Here is a 13,671-nt window from a genome sequence, read left to right on the forward strand (position 1 = left end):
TCTCTGAATGCGGTTCAGAATGTATTACTCATGGCAGTTTATAGGAGATGTCATGCCTTAGTAGAAATTTCCTTTTGGGGAGGGTAGAGAAGTCAAATAAGCATTTTCTTGCCAAGCTTATGAAATGCTTTTCAGTTTATACTAAGAAGTGAATTCTAAACAGAAGAACATCCAGCAGGGTGTGCTTTAGTTAGGACAGGCTCTTAGTACTCTCTGCTGCTGTAATTCTGTAACTTTCCCAGCCTGTACTCCAGTCATCCAAGATTTAAAATAGGCAAAAATCTAAAACTGCCTCACTTGTTTTTATGGCCCCTTCACTTTGTAGGCAAAGGAAAATTAGCAAGCATTTAACTCATTAAAGCATGTATAAATGCTGGAAGTACAAAATAATGAGAAAGGGTTACTGATCCACATGACCTCAACTTCTGATTTTGATTATTCTAGCACAAATCAGAGAAAGTGCAATGACCACATCACTCCCTTCAATATATTCAGTTGACAGTAAAATATGAGAATCATGGACAAAGACTGGTGAAACCACACAGCTTGAAGATCACAGTGTGATTAAGGTTGCTGCTATAAAAATTACAAAGTGAACCTTTAATCAGTTCATCTTACTTACTCCACCTTTCCTCAGATAACACCAATGTAGCAACTTAGTCCTGCTACAAAAAACAGCTTTAAAAGGGGTTACCCAAGATCATCAGAACGAGTTATTCTGTGAGAAGAGTAATGTCTCACAACTGCTACCTCAGTCATGCTCACATCTTTAACCATTGGTCCCACAACTTGCCTCAAGATCTAAAAAGGTGACACTTCTCTTTGTTAGACAATTACAGACAAACATTTTATAATAGTAGGACTCAAAGACAACAGGACCCTCTTGCATGAGGAACAAACATCTAGGATGTGCAATGGGACATAGCCTGGGCGTTAGAAAAATACAAGCCTTTCTCCACACATTCCAAAACATCTCTAGTGCCTTTTCTCTTTACCTTTATTATTCTCCTTGAAAAATCTCAGTAGTTTTTTTCCATTTAAATTAACCCAAAGACAAGTCAAACAGTATTGTACACTAGGTTGCAAACTTAAAATTTCTTTCATCTTAGCAAGAAAGTGAGGGAGGAATAAAGCAATACCAGAAATTTTATGAAACTGACTTTTTTTCTCCTGCCCTGTAACCTTGCAAAACAAAGCAAGAATGGTACACACCAATACTTGAACCACACCAAAAGATCACAGGTATATGTGGAAATGCAACACCCCCTTCCTTTTTCCTCTTCTACTGTTTTCCTTCTTTTACTTCAATCTGCCCCTGTTTAAGTCCCCTGCATGCTTCATATCACAGAGGGCAAAATTTCTATCACATCCCAGAAGCAAATACAACTTGACCAGACTCTGAACAATGGTATGCAAATCACATCATGAGGTACAGGGTGAATCTGGGAGCTGATTTGCAATTAACCTCAAGGTGCAGAGTGTTGCTTTTGGTCTGTAAACCTATGCGGTATTCAGCTTTTGTCTGCCTACCAGCCTCATCTTGTGACAGTGGGATCTTTCATGTGGAAACTGTGATTTTACTTTTGCACAAATGCTGCACAAAATTAAGACTTTGACAGACTCCCTTCTCCAGGAGCACTGTCATGGCATGTTCCTCAGTCAAACCACATTTCAGTCATGACCTAAGCAGCATTTCTTTGGCCCAACTGAGTGTTCCCTAATGAAGTATCTCACTCAAACCCTGCTACTGCTGGGGAAAGTACAGAGAAGGGGCTGCCATGTCAAACAAAGAGGGCACGTGTGTTTCCTGCAGAGGTGGGCAGCAGGCTGAGCTGGGAAGAAGTGTTACCAAGGAGGTAAGTGAAAAGCCAGAGTGGATAGAGACTGAAGTGGGTTGTGTAAGAGGGTGTTCCTTGTTCCAAGGAAGAATCCTCATTTCCCACTTACCCCACCTAAACCCCCGAGGTAGGGTGCCTCTTCTCATGCATTCACGCAACTTGGCTCAGGGTAGGAGCTGCTAATTCTGTTGGCTGCTGTGAGCACCCAAATTAAACAGCTTTTGGCAGTACTGGTAAAAGTTGGCTATCACTATGTCTGCAGAAACCTTCCATAACATATTTCATAAAGAGTTAGTCACTGAGTTACCATAACTGTTATAACTACATAAGAACTGTTAATTTCTAAAAGCATGACATAATAATATCAGCGACAATAGCTCCAGGTGTTGAATGCCGTTGTCTGATGGTGCACAGCTAAGCTAAAATGGTTATTTATGTCAGAGCTCAGAATGAATAGAGTAAGTGGAATGGAGATGGATGCTATGGTAAAAATGAAGTCACAGTAGCTTAGTATTGCATATTGCTAGCCTATCCCAGCTGCATGATAAAATTGTTAACTTAAACCTCAGTGAAAGGGCATAAGCAGACATATTTTATCTTTCATTCTTGTACCACACACAAGGACAAATGGGTGAACTAAGAATTTAAAGGAGATTAGTGTTACTGGGATTGCAAGAAATAAATAGGGTTTTCCTGACCTTTCATAGAAGGCTCAGTCCTGCAGTGACTTCAGGATCAGGGATCAGTACCAGCACAAACATTGCCTCAGTTTCTTAGACAAGTTTTACAATTTAAGAGCAAATAATTCAGCACAAACAGTGCAAAGCTATGCAGTTTAGAGACAGTCCATGTATACGAAATCGTAGTTGCCTTAATTGCAGCATTTAATAACCTGAAAGACCTTGTCTTGGTAAGCTAAACAAGCCAAAGACAGAAAGAACATGCAACTGCACTCCAAAAATGCCAGTTAGGGGAATCAGACAGGGAAAGAAGGGAGAACTATGCATGTTGAAGAACAACATAGGCACAAGAAAGAAAGAAAGGTATAAATGAATTGACCATCAGTGGAGTTAGGCTGGAAATTATGTGGTTTTATGACAACCATTGCTGTCGGGGAGTCAGTTTCCTACCATGAATAGAATATAAGCAAAAAGGGTATTTCCCAGCCCTTCTTTTTGTCTTATTTGTGAAGGATTTAATTTTTGGATGTGGAGACAAAGCCAAACATATCAGAATGTCAGGACCTGAAGGCATAGTTAATAACCATATTATATTTTGAAAAGTTACGATTAAAAAATATCCAATTTCTGATTTATATCACTGCACTGTTTGTGGCAGTCTTTGTTGAAGCAAAGTATTACTTTTCTGGAGTATGATTCACTGGAAATACAAGCAGTGGCATCCAACTGTGAATTTGTTGTGAAATTCGTTTCAAAATGAAAAAATTCTGTCTAGAATAGAATTTTTGTGCAGCTTTCTCTACAACTGTTCAGCAGCCCACGCGATTACAGTTTTTGGGACACCATGCTGCCAGTCCTATTATACAGCACTGAAAGCTAATGCACCATGTAACTGTAGGTAGCAACTATTAGGCTAATCAAGTGAAACATAACATTCTTAAGTCTAAAATACCTCTTATTTAGCATATTGAAGCACAAATACAATGCCTTTCCATTGCTTCTGACAGAAATGTGTTAAAGAAAGTCTCAACAAGCCCTTGCAATTTCTCTGAGGAAAACGTTATTATTCTGTTACAACATAAATGCATTCCACTCCCACTCTATTCTTAATACCAAAGACTGACTTGCTGGAATTCTAGCTGCCACTAACAAAAGCCCCAGCATTGCTCTAAAGAAAAATGGATGAGAAGACTTAAGACATAAAAATGAAGGACAATTTCAGCCATCAGCTATCATAATGGCAGGCAGAAACTTCAGAGTAGCATCTTCCAATTCTGGACCTTCCACTGTACTTTTTACTGGAGAGACATATAACAAAATTATACCCTAATCTCCAGTTTACACCACCTACTAATTTTATTCCTTTTTTTTTCCCCAACTTAAATATGTCAGTCTACATTTCAAAGCAATTTTAGCAACACTGTAAAGCCGTAGCAAGGATGACTCTGTGAATGATGGGAAAAGCAGAAGGGAAAAAGGTTTGTGGTTCTGAGGAGTAACAGAAACCAAACTTTTAGCTTGCCAATAGAGGAGTATTCAGGAGATCTTCAGATGGTGTAGTGCTACCAGCTGTCCCACTTGTAGTTCTCAGAGATATGTTTCCCCCAAGTACTTATATGACATCTTTATACTACGAAACCCCCAAAGTGATTGAGTAAGCATGCAAGAGCTGGGACTCCAATACCATGTGTAATTCTAAAACACAGAGAGGCTACAAAAACTTGCATGCAAGAAAAGAGCAAAGCTTGCACACACAGTAAAACGGAACTCATCAGGCTGCTTTTTCTGTGCCAGAAGCTAACATGGGTCTTCAAATGTTCCCAGTCCTTCTACAGTAAATTGATAGTGAGGGAAGATATGAGCTTCAAACATTTTTTAAGCCTTCTGCAGACTCAAGAGTTCAAAGAATGAACTGAAGTTCAGTGAGGACAACTGAAACACAGGAAATTTTAACCCAGGCATACTGGGTTTGGCATATTTTTAACTCTTGTGAGATTGGAACCTCATTTGAGTTGGGCTACTGGGAATCCAACCTTGCCGCTGCCTCTCACCAAATCAGCCTTTTAGCTTGCCTCTCGTGCAAGAAGGAGAGGAGGATAAATGCACAGAACCATTCAGAAAAAGCAGGTGATGTCAGCAGGTACCTCTGCTTACCAAGCAGTAAACCAGACATGAGGATGAGATGCTATGAAGGGTTAAAAGAAAAGAAGAAAGTCCTGAGGTAACTTTGGTTAAAGAGAAATCATGCAGGATTATTGAAAGCTACTGCTCCTCTGTGGAGGAGCTAGAAAAGCCATCCACAGGAAATTTTACAGTTTGACAGCTGTCACTCTTTCTTTTTTTTTTTTTTTTTTAAATAAAGTTGAGAAGATTGAACAGTTCTTAATACATTGACTAAGCTACCAGTCCTGTTTCACAACTGAATTGACTGACTTACTAGAAATCTAAGCTCTGAGGGACTGAAAAAGAAATGAGTGTTGGGTAGGCACAGAGCCACCGATTTAGGGAAAAACAGAGAGCATTCTGTAGGAGGTCAGTACTTAACTGGGCAAGCAATTACTGCTGGTGGTAGCAATATCTCTTAGTGCTTCTGAAAAGATAGCACTAAAATTGTTGGCTTTGAGGCTTGAACATGACTTGGTAGAGATAGGAAAACTGATGCCTGGGAGTCTGAAATTTTGCATTTTAAAACACATCCAATTGTATGCAGTATTTTTTACAATTTATTGTTCTGTTTGGTGGGTTATGCCAGTAACAGTCTGAAACCTCTTTTTTTCGTGATTACTTTATAATGAAAACTTTCCTGAAAAAATAATAACATACAGAATTTGGTGATCCAAACAGATTAATATTTTTCATACTCAGCTGCAGAACACCAATACTTGCATTTTCCTGGACATTTCATTTGCTACTCTGATAGTAAATTTAGAGGAGGGTGAATGCAGAGAAGTATTTAATCTGTTCTGTTCTAAAGGAGGAACTGGCTTTATTTTTTTTTTTTAATATATATTCTTTTCAGTTACATTACATCCTATTGCCAGATTTAAGCAAATCAATATTGGAAATGTTAATTTCCAAGCTTCAGATATATCATGCCAAACTTTACAGCAGCTCACACACGCAGCATTCTGAACTGTATGTCAGTTAAACTCCTGCAGCTCTTCTGTAAGTTTTTAATCTGCTATGTGAAACTGCTGGAAAAAAAAGCTGCACACATCTACTGCAAGTCGTTAATCAGTGCTGCGTAGTGCACATTAAAAAAGAAACTAATGAATGGCATCCACAAAGCCATGTAACTTCTTTAAACAGTCTGATTCTAACTGTTAAATTTCCTCTAGGTTCTGGCTGCATCACAGCTGCAATAACAGTATTTAATATCTGCTTTAACTAAAATGATCCTGGCACCATTTCTAGTGTGCTCACACTCTTCCTCAACGCACCTCCTGTTACAGAAGCAGTGCTGTGGGCTAGCAGGATTCCTTTTGGGATGGCAGACAATTATTTGTATTTCTGCAGCTCTTGAAAAGGCAGAGTGTGCTCTGCAACACACCAAGTGAGCACTGTCCTGCCCTATGCAATCCATGTGGGAATTTCAAGCTTAGATGGATGCCTCCTGACAAACCAAGCTGCCCAACACACACCACAGAATTCCACTTTTCAGTATAACCTAAACAATAACTTCCAGCTAAAATCAAGTAATCTCTTTCTGAAAACCCAAAATATAAACAGGTAAGGCAGAAGAGGTGGGAGGGGGAAGAGGTTCTACAGACTATAACACTAAGGTCACAGCAGGTCAGTACAGCAGTCAGCACTGCCTCCATTCAAAAGCTGCTGGAACAATTTTAAAAAAAGTTATCTGTGCAAATGTGTCTTGGTATAAAAAGTTTAATTTAAGAGATCTACAGATAACTCCAGGCTTCCCATACTTATGGATGAGACACCTCCAGTGCATGGTAAAGATCTATCAACTACCTTATCCCAAGAAATGAACAGGAAGCAGCACAGACTAAAAGTGAAAATTCAAATGAACACCAAAATATTTTTATTTTTAGGGTGCAGGATTCCAAATAAACATGACTTATAATGTACCTTACACGTAAAATATTTCAGGACTCAGGCTACTGGACCGTGAAGTACATATAGCAAAAACCAGTTTACACTGTGTTGGTATTATGAAGGTATTTATCAAGGAATATTCCTTATATGAAGGAATAAACATATTACTTGAATTCTTCTGAGCACTTAACTTGGATTTGAAAAAAAAAAAGAATACAAGCAATTTGGATATCAAATCAAGTGCCCAGGATAACATGAAACAGGGTGACATCTGCTATCTATGAGGACCAACAGCACAGCACACCTGAGGCTGCATTAAATGCATTTGAAATAAAGCGTTGGCCCCCAAAACTATTCAGAAACTTAATATTTATAACCAGGGAAAGTTTAATGTGACTGACAGTCTGTTAAATTTTCTATGTTCTCAGAACAACAAACTGTATTTGCCTCATTAGAAAATGCCCTAAATTATTTAATGTTTCTGGAAAATTATTTTAAAAGCTAGCAACTATTTGCAATTACTACAGTAAATGTGATACCTCATTTAGAAAAGTAGTCTTTTAATTTCCAAGCAGCCTACACCTCTCAAGATAGTCCCCGAACCATGGAATAGACAGAAACCTAACTTGTTTGCAGGCATGAGCCTTTCATGAACTACAGCACTGGTACATGAGTATGTCATGCTATTTTACTGAAGTGCCCCCACCCACACAGTGATATCATCTAACCTGACACCCCACAGATGTTAAAAAAAATATATATTAAAAAATGTAGAGACGTGACTTGGAATTTCCCCATGGACATACCAAAGCAGCTCACCTCTGTTCTTTACAGCAACACAAAGGTTTCTCCCTTAAAAGACAGTTGATAGGAAATCAGCTTCAGATAACAGTACTACGAGTGGCATGTTTTCTAAATTAAGGCAGATAGACAAGCCTGCTTGTTTCTTCCTAATTACTAAAAATACATTTGCTATCATGCTTTGTTGTTTGCCCTGGATAAAAACATTTCCAGAAAACTGCTTGCAGGATGCTTAGAGCAGAACATATACCTGGCAGTAGCTCTAAAAATACAGGAGCTCCACCAGGTCACAACCTTTACCACCACCTAAGTGGCTTTATTTGTTTATTATATTCCCTCCTCATTTTGACTCACTAATATTTTTCAAGTTGATTTTAAAAAAGTTAATAATTAGCAGCTGTCAAAAATGAAATAATAAGCAGTGCAAATAATGACTTTCATTTACTTGTTACTTCTGCTTTGCCCAAAGAAATACAGATACCACCTCTAAGAGAATTAAATGGACATTATCATGTTCAGTAAATTCCTTACTTCACAATAAGATTTATGCAGTCTGATTAATAACATTATTTTTACAACCTTCAAACAGGATTATATGTATTTTTAAAAATGTGTGCATAGTATATTAACAAATAAATACAGCACCATATAAAATAAAAAGGTAAGTTAGAGGAAAGTAATTATTTAAAACCAGTCTAGAACAAGACATAATTACAGCATTCACAGAGTTTTATGGATCCATACGATACACCTGAGCCAAGTTAAATGTCATGCAACTGCTCCATTGTCATTAAAGCAGAAAAAAACCACTTGAAAACAGGGACTCCAGAATCTCACTTCAATTTAAACAAGAATGTAAAATTTCTCACTAGGCCACTTCCTGCTATTGCTGGAAACATTCCCTCCTTTAAACGGAGATGGATTTCAAGGTACTGTACTTAATGTTGTTTTGAAAGTACATTAAGAAGAAAATGTGAATGTGTAGGCAAACTGGAAACTCTCTGGAGAGATTACCCACTTATTTAACCACATTTCCTGTTTTTTAACCCATTTGTCCTAAGTCAGTCCTTAGACTGCTGACAAAAATAGATAAAAGTGTGCTATAAATAGTTCATTAGCAGGTTTTTCTCGGTAAAACTGAATGTTTTGATAAATCTATTGTTCTTACCAGATCCATACTAATTAAACTGTGAATCAGATTAATGTTTTCTTGAAATTCTTGTCTACATAGCTCACAGTAATTATAAATATAGAGTGCCTTAGGAATCTGTGAAGAAGTCCCAAGAACTAATAGTGACCTAAAAAATAGCTATCAGTAATTGAAATTTAATGAAGAAATTACTGTTAACCTATGTGGGGAAGTTCTGAACAACAGTTCTGAAGCAAGGGAAGAGGCTGATCACGCAAAGTCAGAACCTTCCTAAATATTTTGAGATCTGAAGGCCAGAACGTTACATCTTTGAATTAGTCATCTTGCACTTAGTTTCAGCCATGGTACTATGTTGATCTAACACAGTCAATGTCATTAGAAGGACCTGACATAAGTAGCCACAAAACTAATTTCTAAAAATATTAAATGTGAAGGCTTTTCAGACTTATGTTACCTGTAGTCTTTGAACTATTTTAATTCAATCAATAGAAATTATACCATGACATACAAAGAACCTGAAAGTTTCTGTTTCAGCTGCCTTGGAGTAGCAGGAGCTCTAAAGACTGCCAATACTGTGATTAATACCGGTGCCTATGCATGAACTTCAGTCTACAAGAGCAAAACACTAAGAGAGTAATACTGGTTCTGTGCCTTCTTGCATAGCCCAAACCAAGATGTCTTTAAAATTGAAGCTGCTGAGGCTGTTCTGAACTTTCTGCTACCCCATTCAAACCACACAATGATCTGAGGGACAGCTGAAGAGGTCTGCTGCTTTCCTAAATCCCATGGCTTCTGGGATGCGATAAAATATAATTTCCTTTATTATTAAGAAGGAGCAAAATCTGTAATTGTGAAAGACTGCAACAGAAAATACAAAGCCCAACAGTGCTTCACTTGGGAAGGAGAGTAATGTGTTAGCTAGCATCAAATATTTAAAAGAGGTGCAGGTAGCTGAAGGCCAATTTGATATGTATGCATGTTTTCGGGAGAGTTTTGTTAAGAGATGGATTTATTTTCACTTCTTCCACCAAACAGCAAAAAAACATTTTACCAATTCAGACCTGAAGGTCTTGACCAAAAGATGCTGCATATCATATTTAGAATTGAACCATAAAGACTCTCCAACTACTCAAATTATTGCAGAATCAGCCAAATTTTGACCCGCTAACCTGGCAACAAGAAATGTAAATGGTGAAAGAACAACAAACAAAAAGCCTCAAACCCCCTTAAACTAAAAACTCCAATGCACTAATGTAAAAAAAATATCTACTTTAGAGGTTATAGCCATTCACACCTCTTCACCTAAGCATACACAGGTATCAACTCACCCAAATCACCACTGGTAAAGAAATTCATTGATGATCCTTAGATGAACCCAGTACTTGAGATATATGACCCACAGAAATTTGTCTATTTCTTGTTGTCATTTAAGTAATAATAACATGGTCTGGCAGAGCTACAGCCTTTACAATGCTCTACAAGTGCAATTGCCCCACCAATGTGTGGCTGTAACCCATAAAAGCAACCTGGTGTCAGAACAAGAATACAAAACTTCAAAATACTTCAAAATACTTCAAAGCCAACAGTGTGCTCCCCTATAGATTTAGCACTACTTAAAAAATACCTTACCATTTCTACTTCAGCATTAACAGCTTTGGGGATGATAAGTCTTTTTTTTCTGTTGTTGAATTAAAGTGGCTATATGCTTGACTTAAGGGGAAACCCAACAGTATAAATTAATTACAACTATCAGATATTAAAATAGGTGGTTTGAGGCAGATGAAAAAAGAATTGCACTACAAGAAAAGCCATTTCACCCAACTAAAACGTAACATCCAAACCAAACCTGAATGGAAAAAAAAAAGGTTCTGAAGAATGAAATACATGCTTGAGACACTTAGATATAACAAACCCTCCTTCTTGACACGAAAATGAATACATCTAAGGATGACTCAGTATTACCTGAACTTCATCAACCAGCAATTCATTCGCTGTAGGATGCAGCTTCATTTTCCAGATGAAAAATTTTTAACAAATTTCTTCCCTCTGCTCCCTTTGATTTTCAGTATATAATAGTCATAGCATTATGTATCTCAGTTCTACTATCACTAGATTTCCACTGTAAGAATAATTTTAATGCTAAAGGATTTTCTTTTGATAAAAAAGAGACTACCAAAAGCTAACAGGTAAGGTGCTGAAAACAGGGCACAGTCCCTGGTATGACTAGGCTCCCCACTGATTTTAGCAGTTTGTGAATTCTGTGTGTATCCAGGAAATGTACCAGAGTAGAAACTTAATGGCTCTTTCCTGGTCACAGAACATTCTTAAGTTTCCAAAGTTTGTGGGCAAAAGAAACAGAGGCAAGACACAATATTGCACATAAGAGGGAACAAACTACTAAGTATATATAAATATTTGCTATGTATTGGACATATTTTCAAATAGCCATGTGCATCAACAGTTTTTTCATGAAATAAATTTAGATTATGCTGATCAAGAAACTGCTCTGCTGCTTAAAAGCTCTCTTCCTATTTTTTTTTTTCAGAGTGAAAAAAATGGAGAAACTGCGAAACAGACCAGCTGGTGGGTGGTAGCCAAATGAAGAGCATCATCATCTTTTAAAACTAGTGCCTACATTCTTCTGCAGCTTGGTACTCATATAATTTCCAGTACTGTAACCTGTTTCCATTTATTTTCCAAATTCTTCACAAGTGAGCCTCTTAAGAAAAAAGAAACCAATTGTACCCCTTTGATATAGGCTTCCAAAAGTCTGAGTGTGATAACTCATCACACTTGGAGGTCCTTGCCACTCCCAGATCTCTCTCACTTTACAGAAGTGAAGTCACACATACAGTGGTGTCAGTGTGGATCAAAGTCAGCAACATGGATTAACCCCTTCAGATGGCCCCCAGAGGTCCCCATACAGGAAGATTTACATCATGACAAGAATGCCAATTTAAAAAGGTGTTTCACAGACAAAAGACAGTAGCTGTATGCACCCCATGAAGATACAGGATGACCAATTCAATGGGAAAAGCAAGTCGCTTCCTTAATTGTAAGGTAGACTAAAAATCAACATCTCTATCAAAACTAAGAACAGTTGAATCCAAAAATCTCAAGCAGTATTTCCTTTCATTAACACAAACCAAGCATAGTCTGCAGGAATATTCATTTATTTCTTTCAAACACATCATTTTTAAGGCACCCTGAAGGTGTCCTTTCATGATTTTATAAAACCTAAAATTATTAAAACCTTTCAAAACACAGACTCACTCAGGAAACTATGTGTTCTTCTCATAATTCCTGAAGTCCCTGGTACTGTAATAATAGCCTGTCAAATGCAAAATGACAGCAATTTCAAAAATGAAGAATGGGCTTAGAGATATACTATGTTTATGAATTTACTTTGGCTGTCATTCAAATATTATTATCATAAAAAAATGAGAAAACCTAAGTCAATTGATCCAAAAGAGACTAATTTCACAAATAAAGTATTTGGAACAATACAGACACTAGTAATTTTAGTGTCCAGTTTTGCTCTGCATCTCTCTAACCTTCAAGTTACTGAAAAAATTTTAATTACCCATAAAACATATCCTGCATTTATTACAGTGACTTAAGACAGATATACTTGGGTAAGTAAAAGAAAAGGCAAAATTGGCAAGAGAAAGTAGAGTATGGACATTTTAAAAGATTTTTTTTTTAAGTAAGCAACTTCCAAAGTGGTGCTTTGAGAAAAAGCTTATGAGCAGCATTAAGATGCACAATTTTCATGTTTTCTACAGTACGTTTTGTAAGTAATAATGATGATTTTTTTGGAAGTTGCTATTTCTATTGAATTATACAAATGTACAAGGGTAACAAGCAGGAGGCAATGCATAATAAAAAACTCCCAATACTTCTGGAGCCTGATTCTGCAAAGGTCTGTGATGCTCTTAACTCAAAAAATGCAAGTAGTCACCACACTGAAAGAAAGCACAGAACCAGTTCTAAGTATTTTCAAATACTTTCTTCCATATTGCTTTGTGTACCAATTGTACATGAAATAATGAAAGAGCATGAAATTTTTATTTGTCTTTAGTAACTAAATTCAGCAAATTGGCAACCAAATCAAAGCCACTGTATTAACTTATAAACACTAATAGGGAGCAGTATTTAGCAGGCATGATGGAAGTATCGAGTCATGGGAAAAAGCTGACTGCAGAAAGGGACTGATTTACAGATACCGTGGATTCTTTGGAAGATGTAGTAGGAGGTTGTGCTCTGCTTCATTTCACCAAATTCTCAAACTTGATTTCTATGGTAAAATCTAGTTGTTGTTTGTTTGGATCTTTTTCCACAGACTTTGCAACTTGGGATGACCTTGAAGGGGTAGTCACCATTTTGACTTTCAGCCAGTCCTTACTTCTACCAATGTACGTATTTAAAAATGCAACACGTACTGCAGCCAAATGCATGTAGATCAGCATATCAGGAATAATTACTCACAGAGTATACCTTAAATTTATGGCAAAAATTGCTCTAAGTTGAATTTTATGTATAGCTTTATTTACCTGTCTGCTTAAATAACCAGTGAGTTGGAACCAGATAAGAGCAGCTTTTAGATATGTTACTGCAGAAAAAGAAAACAAAACAAAACCCCAGAAACAAAACCCCCCAACCAAATCCCAACAATCAAATAAAACAAAAAACCTTACCCCACCTTACTGGCTTCTAGTCTGCTATGAAAAAGGAGAAAATGAGAGAAAATTGTTGCAAGACACATACAGTATTTGGTGAGATCCCATATTAATCCTATTTATTAGTATGAAGGTGAGAACTTGCACTGACTTCCAGTTTTACTATTTAATTTTTTTCACTTCCAAGCTTTACTGAATCCCTACAGCATTTTGAAAATGGCATGGATTTGAAATAAAGAATGTTTCTGCATGACCTGAACAATAGATTCTTAAAATTATTTAATCCAAAATCAACATTTGGAAGCTATCTTGACTCAGGAGTGACCCACAATAACTGGAAAGCTTAAGATTTTTCACACTTCAAAGTAAAGGCTTTTAATATTTTTGAATTACTTCAACTGCTGAACAAGCCCAACACTAATTTCATCCACACATCAATAAAGTTTAAGTGTTTCATTAAATTTAAA

The 13,671-nt window shown here is 37.0% G+C and overlaps 1 protein-coding gene across 1 annotated transcript in view; it reads right to left on the reverse strand.

Moving 5' to 3' along the window:
- Positions 1 to 13,671, reverse strand: part of EXOC2 (exocyst complex component 2) — a 128,066-nt gene that overhangs the window by 11,429 nt on the left and 102,966 nt on the right. The gene's annotated exons all lie outside the window — the stretch shown is intronic.

Source organism: Corvus cornix, chromosome 2, assembly GCF_000738735.6.
Source record: "Corvus cornix cornix isolate S_Up_H32 chromosome 2, ASM73873v5, whole genome shotgun sequence".
NCBI lineage: Eukaryota > Metazoa > Chordata > Aves > Passeriformes > Corvidae > Corvus > Corvus cornix.